This window comes from Stegostoma tigrinum, chromosome 37 (assembly GCF_030684315.1).
Source record: "Stegostoma tigrinum isolate sSteTig4 chromosome 37, sSteTig4.hap1, whole genome shotgun sequence".
NCBI classification, from domain to species: domain Eukaryota; kingdom Metazoa; phylum Chordata; class Chondrichthyes; order Orectolobiformes; family Stegostomatidae; genus Stegostoma; species Stegostoma tigrinum.
Window position 1 is genome coordinate 18,117,505 of NC_081390.1, and position 14,957 is coordinate 18,132,461.

Here is a 14,957-nt window from a genome sequence, read left to right on the forward strand (position 1 = left end):
CAGACTGGAATAGACAGTTGTTGCAGTTCCCCCATGTGCTGCTTGAATGTTCACCATTGCCTATCCACTGTCATCCCTTTAAGTAACTTTCCCCAATCAATCAAGGTCAACTCACGCCTCATATCCTCATCCTCGTGGTTTCCTTTTACTGAGATTCAGCACCCTAACCTCTGAATCAACAACCTCGATTTCCATCTTGATTTTAAAAAGGTTCTATCATGTTATGGTTGCTCTTCCCCAAAGGGTCTCACGCAGTTAGATTGGCAGTGATTCCCATCTCATTACCTGGTGCCCAGTCTAAGATGACCTGCTGTCTAGTTCATTCCTCCATGTATCGGTCAAGAAAACCGTCCCATATACACTCCAGGAATTCCTCCTCTGCAGCATTGTGGTTAATTTGATTTGCCCAATCTATGTACAGCTTAAAATCATCCATATTCCTTTATCACATACATCTCTAATTTCCTGTTTAATGCCATTCTGAACATCACTGTAATTTGGGGGTCCGTATATGACACTTACTAATGTTTTCTGTCTCTTGGTATTTATCACCTCTACCCATACAGACACCACATAGTTAGAACTAATATCCTTTCTCACTGATTGTACGAACTGCAGATGCTGGAGAATCTGAGATAACAAGGTGTAGAGCTGGATGAACACAGCAGGCCAAGCAGCGTCGTAGGAGCAAGAAAGCTGACGTTTCGGGCTTAGACCCTTCTCTAGGCCCGAAACGTCAGCTTTCCTGCTTCTATGATGCTGCTTGGCCTGCTGTGTTCGTCCAGCTCCACATTCTTTCTCGCTATTGTTAATTTCCCCTTTAACCAGCAATGCTGCTCTGTCATCTTTTCCTTTTTTGCCTGTCCTTCCCAAATGCTGAATACCCTGGGACATTCGCTTCCCATCCCTAGTCACCCTGCAGCCATGTCTCCATAATCCTAATTATATCGTACCTGTTTACATCTATCGGCATTACTAGTTCATCCATTTTATTGCAGATGCTCCACGCATTTAGGCACAAAGCCTTTAAACTTGTCCTTCTAATAGTGTTTGTCTCCTCCTTATTTTTTTGCAATAGCCCTGGACGAACCTTGCCCTTGGTTTCTCAGCCTATTACTTTATGTACTCCCTTTTGCTTTTTTTTGCCCTTGCTGGCTTCTTCTCTGATTCTTTACATTGGTTCCCATCCTCCTGGCATATGAGTTTAAACCCTCCCTAACCACTCTAGCAAACACTCCCTCTAGGGAATCAGTCCTGGTCCTGCCCAGGTGTAACCCGTCCAGTTTGTACAGTCCCCATGGTCCCCAACTCTGGGCACCCCAGGCTTTTTGTTTAAAACAGCTGACTAAATAACTTTTAATCAAACTGAGGTTAGAATCCCTACAATGTGGAAGCAGGCCATTTGGCCCACTGAGTACACACACCATCCAAAGAGCGTACTATCCAGACTCGCCCCTCTCCCTATCCCTGTAACCCTGCATTCCCCATGGCGAACCCACCTCCGCTGCACATCCCAGACCACTATGGCCAATCCACCTAACCTGCACATCTTTGGACTGTGGGAGGAACGTGGTGCACCCGGAGGAAACCCACGCAGACATGGAGCGAATGTACAAACTCCACACAGACGGTTGCCTGCTGGAGGAATTGAACCCAGGTCCCTGGTGCTGTGAGACAGTAGAGTTAACCACTGAGCCACGGTGCCTCCTAATGTGGGATATTTGTAGTCAATTTGTGATTAGCACAATCCCACAGGCAGCTCTTGGATAAATAGCCAAATTATCCTCTTTAGTGGAATAACTGTTGGTGAGAACAGCTAGGGACCACCACTCTGTTACTATCATTAGTGCCATGTAACCTTTCGCCCTTCATCCTCACAGGACAGAGTCTCGGCTTCACATCTCATCTGAAAGCATGGTGGTGAGTTATCATTGAACCCAAGCTAACACTGCTATGTTTTTTGTAGGTATTTGATGCACCTTGCAAGTGTCATAACTTGAAATTATTTTTTTTAAATTCATTTCTGGGATGTGGGCATCACTGACCAATTCAGCATTTGTTGTCCACCCCCTTCTCTCTATCGGGAGAAGATGTTGGTGAGCTACCTTCTTGAACCACAGAGCCCGTGGGAATGTAGAGACAACCTGTGCAGTTAAAAAGTGAGTTTTCAGGCTTTTCATACCAAGAAAAGGAAGTAGTAGTGATACGTTCCAAGTCAGGGTGGGGTGTGACTTGGTGGTATGCCATGCATCTGCTGTCATTGCCCTCCTCGGTGAGGAGGGGTTAATGGGTTCAGAAGGTCCCTTTTTAGAAGCAGCCCACTTGAGTTGATGCAGTGCATCTTCTAAATGGTAAACACTGCTGCGACTGTGCGTTGATGATGGAGGGAGTGAACTTCGAAGGTGTTACATGTAGTGCCAAGCTTGAGTGGATGGTATCAAGGTCCCTGAGTGTCTTTGGAGCTGTACCCGTTCAGGCAAGTGGGGGGGGTGTATTCAATGATAACAAAGTGTGGAGCTGGATGAACACAGCAGGCCAAGCAGCTCACACTTTTGACTTGTAGATGGTGGACTGCTTTAAGGAGACAGGATGTGAGTTACTGAGTTAAACTCTGACCTGCTCTTGTGGCACACAACCTTTAAATGGCTGCTGTAGTTCCCCTTCTAGTCAATGGTAACCCCAGGATGTTGATAGTAGGGGAATTCAGTGATGGTAACATCATTGAATGTCAATGGGTAGGTTCTTGCTGTGCGGTGATGGTCATTGCCTGGTACTTGTGCAGCACAAGAGATACTTGCCACTCATAAACCTAGACTTGAATGTTATCCAAGTTAGGCTGCACATAGTGTCTGAAAAGTCACAGATTTTACTCCCTGCAAACTTACCACTTTCTAGATTACAGTGTCCAAATAGACAAGAGCAACGCAGAAGCGAATGTTCAGCGACATTGTGACAGTGACTTAAAGCTCAGGATGAAAATGCAATTTCATCTATTCAGTAATCTTCCAGAGCCCATTCCCAGTTAACAGGGAAAGTTTTGGTGGGACTGGTTCAGAGCTGATGCTGATTCTGTTTGTTCTGCTGCTCAATCTATAACTGTGGGACATGTCAGCATTTCAAGCCTCTGTTTTGGAAGTGGGAAATGTTCTATTTTCAGACACCAGTTTTTATTTTCAAAGCGTGGCTTGTGGTTTACATTGCTATTGGTGACTGTCGAGTGTGTTTTTGACAGTAATCCACGGATTACTGTCAGAATGTTGGAAAACAGACTTTTCTCTTTCTGAAGTGCAAATCCTGTTTTGAAAGTAAGTTCAGAGAGATTTGGCTTCCCTTCACCGTTGACAACTGTGCGATGAGCAAAGGTGCTGCTTCCAGTCAGCCATTTTGTTTTTACCTTTCTTGACTTTTTGCACGCCTCCTCACATTACAATAGACAACAACAAAGATTTGCCTCTGTCAGTCTAACAGCTTTATCTTTTGTAGGCAATTTCACCCCAACTCTCTCTCTCCTGCCCCTCTTCTGTCCAGAAAAATCCTTTGACCCTTGATATGGTGCAGTCCACCAAGGTAGCATACTGTAAACCAATCCTCATTATTTGTGGAGTCATAGTAAATGTGAAAGATTTTTGGCAAGGTATGCGCAGTACCTGAATATACCTGATATTCACTCCAAGGTGGTTAACATGCACCAGGCTTCTGTGCCAAACAAGAATTCTTATTTATCACAAGTAATTGGACGATAGCTATAGGATAGCACGCCGGCTCAGTGGTTACCACTGCTGACTCATGGTGCCAGAGATCCGGGTTCGAGGCCAGCCTCGGGCAACTGTCTGAGTGGAGTTTACACATTCTCCCCGTGTCTGCGTGGGTTTCCTCCCACAGTCCAAAGACGTGCAGATTAGGTGGATTGGCCTGGCTAAATTGCCCACAACGTCCAGGGATGCACAGGCTGGGTGGGTTAGCCATAAGAATTGCAGGTTTACAGGGTTAGGGTCTGGGTGGAATGCTCTTCAGTGGGTCAGAATGAACTCGTGGGCTAAATGGCCTGCTCCACACTGTTGGAATTCTGTGATTCCACATGGAAACAGACCAAAGTATTGACCTATATCACTACTTTCTAAAATTCAAATCCCCTTAAGCTCCCTCTTGCAGGCATGCACTCAGACAAAACAACTAGGCCGAAGAGGTAGAAAAATGTGGAAGGCCACCTCCACGATCTTTGCTTCCCAATTCTGATTTGAGGTGAGCTCTCTCTGGCTAGGCCAGCCATTGCCGTTCTGTCGCCTTTCTCCGGAAGATTCCATTAGTTTGTAAGCCATCCAGTGTGCCTGATCCACATGTAACTAACTGCTCATCTGCAACTTGCAGGAACCCACAGCCACAAGGAGAGGCAATGACTTAGTGGTGTTACCGCTACACCATGTATCCCAGAGGTGGTGATTTTGGGCATCTAGGTTCTAATCCTGCCAAGGCAGAAGGTGGATTTTGAATTCATTAAGAATTAAATCTGGAATGTAGTGTTTAATAGTCACCATGAAACCATTGGTGATAGTCAGTGATAAACCCCATCTAGTTGACCAATTAGAATTAGGTTTTATTGTCACATGTACTCAAGTATAGGAACACAGGAATACAGTGAAAAGTGTTCAATGTCGCTATTCCCCCCACCATCTTGGGTACAAAATCTTAACTACAAAGAAAAGGAAAAGCAGGCGGAGCAGATGACCTCTGGGCAGGAGCCCACAAGTTGCTTTACTACTCTACCACCGTAATGCCATTTTTGGGAGGGAACGTGCCATCCTTACCTAGCCTGGCCTACATGTAACTCCAGACTCTCAGCTATGTGGTGGTCTCCCAAACAATTAGCTAAGAAATGCTGGCCCAGCCTGCAACACCCACACCTCATGAATTTAAAAAAAACCAAAGGCAGAGTTCACAACAGATATTGAATTCTTTGCTGTGGGATAATGCAGTTATCCTGTTTTTTTTAAAATGTCCTTTCTCCTTAGGCCCACAGTTTTTAAAGACTCAAAAATAAGAAGTTTATCAATTCGACAAATGGCGTGATGATGAACTAAGGGTAGCTTAATTGCCAAGTGGAGCCCTCGGCTTATGGAATGATTACTGCGGCGACATTGAGGGGAAGATTTGGTTAGTTTTGGCACTGGGCCATTGACCCTGGGGTATTGTGGGAGAAACCCGTGATGTTGCTGAGGGAAGTTGGTTCTATGAAGGCCAGCGTCTTTGGCTTTCTGGTGCCTCTGGCTTTGTGCAGTGCTGGCTAGTGGCTTCACCTGCAAAGCTTTTGGAAGCTTAATATTCCTCTCAAAGCCATCAGAAACACACCTTGCTAATGCATTGATTTTTTTTCCCTTGTGGCCAATTGAATCATTCTCTGTGAAGCACTGGGGTTTTGTTTTTCCAAATCCATTCCCAAGACATGAGTTTCTCGGGTGAAATCAGCATTTACTGCCCATCCCTAATTGCCCTTGGGGTTGATGATGAATCACTTGCCATTTACCATTGTGGCCTCTCTGGTGTTGGCTATTCCTGCAGTGCTGTTAGGATGGGAATTCCAGGATTTTGAGCCGAATACCACGATGGAATGGCGATTATAGTCCCTAGGCAGGTTGGTTCATCACTTGATAGAGATGTTGCCTCTAAGGATGCTGTGCAGCTGTCCATGTAAGATAACTGGGAATGCCCAAAATTCAGTCAGTCTGCCTTCACTTTCTGTTGCCCTTTTTTGGACTCCCATTGGATTCAAGCTATTTGCTGGCAAAATGTTTTGTCATTGGGGCCATATTGTTTTTCCTACAGCTTTGCCTTAATTGTAATAATACTCAGAAAGGATTTATGTCATCATCTGGTGCTTTGTGAGGGAGGGCTAGGAGAAGAGGAGGGAACCTCTGCCAAAAGAAGACATTTGATGTTTCAAAGAGGCCTCAAGGGAAGAGCGAGGAAGGTAGTGATTAGTGCAAATTGACTTTTGGCTCTCCCTCATTGATACGGTTGGGACCTCACTCAATGTAACAGCAGCTTGGACTGGGAGGGAAGATGGTAAACCAGAACCCAGAGTGGACCAATCATAGAATCCCTACAGTGTGGAAGCTGGCCATTTGGCCAACAGGTCCACACTGACCCTCTGAAGAGCTACCCCCGATACTTACATACCTACCCTATCCCTGTAAGCCTGCATTTCCCATGGCTAATCCACAATGGAGAATGCGATGACATTTTGGTGCTTTGGAAAGTAGCTTTGACACCACTGTGCCTTGCCAGGTGAAATGGTGGAGCCTGTGATGGGATAGTTCACAAATATTACGGCAATAGCTGGATCCGTGAAGCTTTCACATTCTATTGTCATCCCAAATCAGTTGTTTTCCAACTAAATCCATCCCGAAAAATGAAAAATAGAAGAGGTATGTAATCTAACTTAAGCCATAGATGGCTCATTATGTGGTGTTCCTGCAGGATGTGCTTGTGACACAGTCATAAGTACTAATTAATAATCGTTTTTCTAAACAAATAATTTATGCCTTTAATTTCCAACCAGCTCAGGTACCTGAAAGTTCATTCCAGGCATGGATCTCCCCACTTAGACTGCTTGACATTTCTAATTTGTTGTGAATCTTTTGAAAGATGCCATGATTATTTGTTATCCCTTAACCCTATTTTTCTCGTGAGCTACTGAAAGAGCAAAATAAACAGATGATGAGCAGCGTGTTTAAAGTTCATAAACCCGAAGGAGAGGGGAAAAGATTTCCCTTTGTTTGATGATGACAGTCATAAACCCATTTGGATGAATGGGTTTACAATTTAATTACAGCCGGCCCACAGGGAATGCCTTCCATCAATGGTTGTTGAGAGTTAAAAGGAAATCTCTTTATCAGGTAAAGTAATTGAAACAGTGAGAGGTTTAATATAGATGATGAGCTGGTCTGTGAAATCAGTGCATGATTTGAGAAACTTTGTCCTATTAACAATTTCTCTGACAGCAGTTTCTTTCTTCTGTCACTTCACCAAATTGGTTTATTCCAGGAAATAACAATGGAATTAATATCGACCAGCATGGACTGTTGTATCTGATCAATGGGCACGTTCTTGAGATTAGTTTAATATTTTTTCTTTGTTCAATAGAGGTGGGTTTTGTTGTCTAGGCCTCTATTATTGCCCAGTCCTAATAGATGTTCTTCCCAATCTGATCAGAAATACAATCTTTCTGTACATTGGACTTCCCCACTGTGACTCATGAAGTGTTCTCTGTAAAATGCCTCCGTTGCTCCATCTTAATCTATTCCTGGGACGGGAGCTTTTGTGTGGCTAAGCCCACATCCCCAGATGTCCTAAAATTTAGTGGTGAGCTGTCACCTTTGAATCCCAAATGGTGTGGATACTCTACAGTGCTGTTAGGAAAGTAGTTCCAGGATTTAGACTCTCAAATGTTGCAGGAATGACAATATAGTCTGAATGCAAGGTGCCTTTTGAGTTGTTCGTGATCACATTCTCAGTGACTCTTCTATTCATGTGGGGCTGAGTGAGAATGACCGACCTTGGATGTAACAAAGTGTGGAGCTGGCTGAGCACAGCAGGCCAAGCAGCATCTTAGGACCACAAAAGCTAACGTTTTGGGCCTCGACCCTTCATCAGAAAAATGATTTCTCAGCCACTTTGTTATCTCGGATTCTGCAGCATCAGTTCCCATAATCTCCGACCTTGAATGTAATTGACATTCAGAAGGTGAGCTGTTGCCTTTAATCACTGAGGGTCATTCGTTGTGTGTATACCCACAACACTGCTAGGAAAGGAGTTTTAGGACTTGGATCCAGTCTCAATGAAAGAAGAGCAATAAAGGGAATCCAGCGAACGTTCACCAGACTGATTCCTAGAATGGCAGGACTGACATATAAGAAAAGAGTGGATCAAACTGGGCTTGCATTTTCTGGAATTTAGATTATAGGGGATCTTGTAGAAACATATATAAAAATCCTGATGGGACTTGACAAGCTAGATGCGGAAGAATGTTTTTGATGTTAGGAAAGTCCAGAATTAGGGATCAAAGTCTAAGAGTAAGGGGTAAGCTATTCAGGGCTGGGATGAGGAAGAATTTCTTCACGCAGAGTTGTGAGCATATAGAGTTCTCTCCCACAGGAAGCTCTTGGGGCCATTTCATTAGACCGATTGAAGAGGGACTGGATGTGGCTCTTGTGGCTAAAGGAATGGGGAGAGGGCGGGAATGCGATACTGAGATTGCATGATCAGCCATCGTCACATTGAATGGTGGTGCAGGCTCAAAGGGCTGGATGGGCTTCTCCTGCACCTATTTTCTATATTTAATGTCGCCACGATCAGGATGGTATGCGGCTGGAAGGGACCCTGCAGATGGTGCTGTTCCCATACATCTCCTGCCCTCAAACTTCCAGATGGTGGAGGTTATGGGCTTAGAAGGTGATGTTGGTCAGCTGCTGCATTGGAGCTTGTAAATGGTAGATGCAGCTGTCACTGTGCATCAACGATGGAGGAAGTGAAAGTTGAAGTTGGTCAGTGGGATGTCAATGAAGGAGGCAACTCTGTCTGGATATTGTCAAGATTCATGGAGCTGCGTAGATCCAGGCAAGTGGAGCTTATGCTGTCACACTTGCTGATGTGTTTAGATGCTCCTACAAGGAGTGATGCTGTCATGAGAGTAGCTGTATCAATGTGTTGGCTCACATATCTCCTACTGTGTGATCTTAACCTTTGATACTGAAGTGAAACATTGACTCACCATCACAGTCACTCAGTACATCATCTCACCATAACCAGGGCTTTCACCAAGTTGAAGTGTTGAAACTCATCTTCAGATGCCTGAGAGGAATGGCACAGTAACCTAAGCAGTTCTGTATTGTCTTTCACCGACAGTGAAGTACTTGTCTAGTCTAGTCATTGACTGCCATGTAACCTATGTTAAGTCAAGCTGTACACAGCAAAATTCCACTAACTGTAACATGATAATGACCAGTTTGTCTGTCTGCCTGTCTGTCACTGTTATTGGCTCGTGGATAAAAAACAACATTAAATCTGAGCTCCCTCCTGCTGTCTCATTTTGGAAGTCAAAACTCCAAAGGCACAATTTGAAAGAGGGCTGGGTAGTGTTGGCCTCTGCTTAACTCAGGTGGCTAGTTTGTGGATCAGATTAGCAGCAAGTGTGGAGTGCAATCCACAGTCTACCCAAGTTAAACTCAAGCCCCTGGGAGCCTGTTCACTGAACCATGATGAAACACTGTTAGCTTTCCACTTGTGCAGAAGTCACAAAACGGGTTTCACCTTCAACTCGGTCAGAATTTGGATTGCACTCCGCACTGTGGCTCCTAATCTGATCCATAAACCAGCCATCTAGCTGACTGAGTTAAGTAAACCACATCAACAGTTTTTCAAATGGTATCTTGAGTGCGTCGACTTCCAAATAATGGTCGGCCGTCTGTATTTTATAGTTTGTCGAAGTGCCTGCCTCGGACAGGGCAGCACTCCGTCAGGGCTGCAGTTCAATATCGTGAGTCATTCATGCTTTTCCTCCCCCGCCCCGCCCTTTCAATCACGGGATGAGGGCATCACTGGCCAGATAGCATTTATTACCCATCCCTAACTGCCCAGAGGGCAGAGTCAACCACATTGCTGTGGGACTGGAGTCACATGTAGGCCAGACCAGGTCAGGATGGCAGCTTCCTTCCCTAAAGGAGATTAGTGAACCATTAGTGGGTTTTTCCGACAACTGGCAATGGATTCACGGTTATCTTTAGACTCTTAGTTCCAGATACTTTATTGAATTCAAATTCCACCATCTGCCGTGGTTGGATTCGAACCTGGGTCCCCAGAACACTAGCTGGGTCTCTAGATTAATAGGCCAGCGATAATACCACTAGGCCACTGCCTCCCCCAATCTGGCCAGAAGGAGGTTCCCAGCCACCCTTTATAAATGAATAGGTTGGTCAACATGTGGAAATGTTTACTTCTGGGGCGGGGGTGGAAAGCCAGTTCAGTGTCTCAGGAATGCTGTAAGCAGTTGCTTCTCGCAAGGCACAGTGATAGCAAATGTAATCACAGCAATTACTAATTTCCAGGGGCACAAACCAAGTCTTTTTGTGCAGGAGTGCCAGTTGGAACGTCAAACCTGGAATAAACCGGCTCTCAAGTCCCGGCCCCTTTGGGTTGTGTTTAGGGATGGGGGAGGGTCACTGCCGACAGCTATGGGACCAGTCAAGAACAAACAACCACCAGGACAGAGGCTGGTAGTCTCCCACGTGTGCCCCCACCTGCCCGGGGAGCTGGAATGTTTGTCATGGTATTTCCTGAGACTCGAGAAACAGGAGGTGGGCTGCAGAGAGCAGCCTTTCATTCGGGGGCTGGGAGAACGCAGCAGACCTGCTGCGGAGAAACTGGCTTGGCCCTCTGCTAATTGTCTGCATTGTTTAGCCAGTCACTATTAATTAAAATGGGAAGGAGTGCGAGACACAATATGAACTTTTGCTTGTGCAATCTGTGAAAATTGGTGATTTGCGAATTTAATTGGTTTCTGCATTTCAGTACCGGTTAATTAGATTCAGCCCTGTTGGGAGAGCTTGTTTTTTGAGTGCCAACAAACTTAATAAATGCCATAAATGTTTACCAGTCACAGTAATGCAGTGATGGAGTTGACTGTTGAAATTACTAATACAGGCCTGACACATTATAACAGTTCACCATCGAGGCAGTGCCAAGTGTACATTGTGACATAATATTGTGACTTCTGTAAAGTTGGCCACTTTCTCTCTTGAGCTGTTGATGTGTAGTCCAACAATTAATTGATCTATTATTTATTTATTGCGTTTCCCTTGTACTTTTCCCCACACGGGCACACCTCAAACCTCTTCACATTTTACTTTTTCTTACTTCTAATAGGCTGCTCCCAATGTACGTGCACAGCCAGCGGCTGGACAGGCTCGGGGCTCAGTTCCAATCGGGTCGGTTTTGCCAAGTTAATGTTAAATTTGCCACTGGCTGTCCCGTGCCCATTTATCAGGCTCTGTTGGCCGTCCTGTGCAACCAGGGTAGGAGAGGAGAGGAGGTGGCATAACTCTGTGTGCCAGCACAGCTGAACATCAACCATCCCACGCTGGCATTCCTGAAGAGTATGGGAGTTCTCCCTGGTCAATATTTATCTATCTTAAACTTGGCTGAAATGAGATGATCTGATCATCTAGCACATTGCTACTTGTGGGAGTTTACTGTGCGCAGTTTCTGTGTCATTCTTCAACATTGTAAAACTTCCAAAAAAAAATGGTTCGTTGGCTGTCAAGCACTTGGAGTTGTCTGGTTGTGAATGCAAGTCTGTATTCCATTCTGTGCACTGTCTCTTGAGGCACTGAGGGATGTGTCTGAAATCAGAGAATGAATTCAAGGACAATGGCAGAAGCTAATACTCCAAATGTTGCTCACTTGTAAGTGAACTGTGTTAAAAGAGGCACTGATTTGTGTGTCTGTGTGTGTGTGTGTGCATGCGTGCATGTAGATAGAGGACTGGATGACTAGCCTGTACGTGTGGGATTGTACGAGTATGTTTGAGTGTGTGAGAGGGCTGAGGAAATGATGGGGCACGTGTTTTATGGCAAAATTCTAAACTGATTTCTATTGTGGTCAGCTCAATGGAGTCCTGCCACACAGGGTCTTGTGTAACCGACAGGAATGACAAGGTACTAACTCGGGCCAGGCTTTGTAAGTTTATTCGTTTCTTTTTAAGCCTGGAGAAGGCAGGTGTGGATGAGGCAATTGAATGGACTGCTTGCACTAAATAAAGTGAGATTGAAAATTGGCCAGCCATTGAACTAGCCCCAAAACCAGTTTTTCTTTCATTAAAAAGTATTCCTTCTCGTCTTTACCTGAACGAATGGTACACTTTCTAATTAGGTTGTCCAGTGTGAATTTCATCGTGCTGAGTCTATGTCTCTTGGTACAACTGTCCAAGATCTCTGCACTCATCCAATTCTGCCTCCTTGTGGATACCAAATTCTACCTGCTCCACAGTCAGCAGGAGTCTCCTCAATAGCGAAGGCCTCAGTGAAGAGTGATAGTTAGACAAAGAACCTACAAAAACCCGTGAGCTGGTTACACAGAGGAACGAGCGCATTAGAGCAACATAGGAACCCTCCCTGGAAGAATTTAATAACCGTCAAGGAAAAAAATCCCACCTCTGCGTCCCAGGCTTTGACTTGTCCTTGATTACTGTCCCTGATGGGAGTTATGTTCAGAAGTAATAATACAAAGGTCGCGCTACAGAAGCATAAATTAGCAGTCCTTACCCCCAGAAGGAACTGGGTGGCGGGGCATCAGCTGATGATGGTTCCTCCAAATGCTCTTCCATTAATTGCCACTAATCCTTTTGGAAATCAAGTTCACTCATCTGAAACCACTCACTGTTTATTGGTTGTCAGCCTTGTGGATGAAATTAATTCCGCTGCAGTCGCTATTGCATTTTAAGAGGCAATAAATCTCCTCTAATTCTGTTGAGTGTGAACCTAGAGTGTGTCAGTTTCCAGAATCCTGTCATCACGAATCCAAACCTTTTGCACTGGAGCATGAGATAGCTGCCACCGGGCAGAGCTGAATTTCATACGAATGGCATGCCTTGATACACAACCTTGCACAGCGTCGAGGTGTCCCCGTGTGTTTTTACAGTGAAGCAGCATTTCATTGTCTGGTAAGTGAAGGTGGCAGTATCACAGGACCGTAAGCCAGAGCCCCAGATCGATGTTCTGCAGGCGTGGGTTTTAATCTCTCGGTGGCAGATGGTGAGATTTCCGTGCCAATTTCAGTACAAATCCAGAATAAAAGGCTGTGGTAATGGTGACCACAATTAATTTTGTTTTGAAAGCCCATCTGGTTCAATAATGGAAGGAAATTTGCCTTCCATATCTGGTCTGGCATCCAGGCAACTCCCAGACTTGGATCAATGTGGTTGGCTGCCCTCATCTGTACTCACGTGAAAGCCAGTTAGGGATACATAATAACTGCTGGTTTCAGCTAATGAAGCCCGCTTCCAATGGACACAAGTCATTATTGTAAGAAAGTTGGCGGCTGTTTTGTATACAGCAAGCTCCCAAGTGGACACCGGAACAGGCCTGTGGCCTGTATCCTGCTGAGCCTGGTGCCGCACTAGTTTATGATGGCCACAATTGAGTGAACCCTTTGCTGCAAGATGTTTGTCAAGAGTTTACCCGCCCTGTGGGCATTTTGAGAACTGCGCAAGCCCTCGAGACCCCAAAGCGACACTGCGGACTGGGCATTCCAGACATCGTATTAAAGGTACTGTCTCAGCAACAGAGATACGAGTTACTGAACTGAGGTTTCAAGTTTCATTTTGTCTGTGTGGGGCTGAGGTGACATGCCCTATCTCTTTACATTGTGACTGTTATTAGTGGGGTGGGTGAATTTGTACATGTGTGCACCTCTTGTGAGCTTCTTTTAAAGGAGGAACGCGTGAATTTAAAAGCAACAGAGAAAGTCTTAAGCCCCTCCCATTCGGCCATTTTTGTTCCAATGTTGTGTTGACACTTCCCTCTAACTTAGTTTTTAAAACATTTATTGGGCATTGCAAACCAGACCAGCATTTGCCGATTCCTAATTGCCCAGAGGGTGGTTACCAGTCAACAACATTGCTGTGGCCAGTAGCAGCAGTGTGTACTATCTACAAGACGCACTGCAGAAATTCACCAAAGATCCTCAGACAGAACCTTCCAAACCCACGACCATTTCCATCCAGGACGACAAGGGCAGCAGATAGATGGGAACATCATCCCATTCATGTTCCCCACCAAGCCGCTCACCATCCTGCCTTGGAAATATAACACCGTTCCTTCACTGTCGCTGGGTCAAAATCCCGGAATTCCCTCCCAAATGGCATTGTGGGTCAACCCACAGCAGGAGGACTGCAGCGGTTCAAGAAGACAGCTCACCACCACCTTCTCGAGGGCAACTAGGGACAGGCTAGAAATTCTGACCCAGCCAGTGATGCCCAAGTGCCATGAGTGAATTAAAAATGAAATGCCACAGTTACCTCGCCATTTCATGTTTGTTGACGTGGCCTGGCTGTTTGGAGGGGAACTTGCCTCCCTGTTTGCCTTTTTGGGTGAGTTGGTGAAGCGGGAGGATAAAACCAGCTCGGGATACTGCTTCTATTCACCGATTTGAATCCAGCTGAAAGACGCATGTTTTTTGCATTTTGGGACCGAGCATAACTCCTCCATGGTCACTGCACATGTACACACAGCAAACCACCAACGAGTGACCAATCAGAGCCTTGCTGTAGCGTGAAGTGACAATAGGTAAAGTTTGTATCCAGCGGAGTTAACATTCTGTTAATAATGTTTATTTAAAAACATCATTCACCCAGGCTTTAGTGAACACTCAATTCTGTTTAACACAGCGAGTAATTAGGATCTGGGATGTAGTGTCCTAACGTGTGGTGAGTGGATGCAGATCCAATTGAGGCATTCAAGTGACCATTAGATGATTAAATAGAAAGCACATGCAGGGTTATAAGGAGCAAGCAGAATATAGGCACTAAATTAAACTTCTCATCGGGCTAGCATGGGCATGACAGGCCCAATGTCATCCTCCCCAGTGTCATGATTCTGTGATTCTTTTGATGTTTTATATTGATTGGGATATTGCAATCTTTTTCCTTATCTTGTCACCGTCCCCGTTAAGAGGTCTGTTTGCTGCTGAGTCTTGGTCAAATCTCCTTCCAATGGGCATCAGAAAAATCACCTCAAGCAAATTGCCCTGCCTGCAGAGTAATGCTGTAGAGCTCTGATTTATCAACGCGGCCGTGTAATTGAACCTCATTCAAATCCCTACAGCAGACAATGAATTCCAATCGTGGAGGGTACCCAAACACAGTATAAAGCTCCAATTGTGTTTATAGTACAGCCAGTGAGAGCCAG

The 14,957-nt window shown here is 45.1% G+C and overlaps 1 protein-coding gene across 20 annotated transcripts in view; it reads left to right on the plus strand.

Moving 5' to 3' along the window:
- Positions 1-14,957, plus strand: part of zmiz1a (zinc finger, MIZ-type containing 1a) — a 467,693-nt gene that overhangs the window by 127,266 nt on the left and 325,470 nt on the right. Inside the window, exon 1 of one of the 20 annotated variants that reach the window (XM_059640369.1) lies at positions 1,902-1,920. The exons of the other annotated variants lie outside the window; for them this stretch is intronic. The gene's annotated coding sequence lies outside the window, so the exon portion shown is untranslated. Of the gene's footprint in view, positions 1-1,901; positions 1,921-14,957 lie in introns of those variants that run through there. 20 annotated transcript variants of the gene reach the window in all.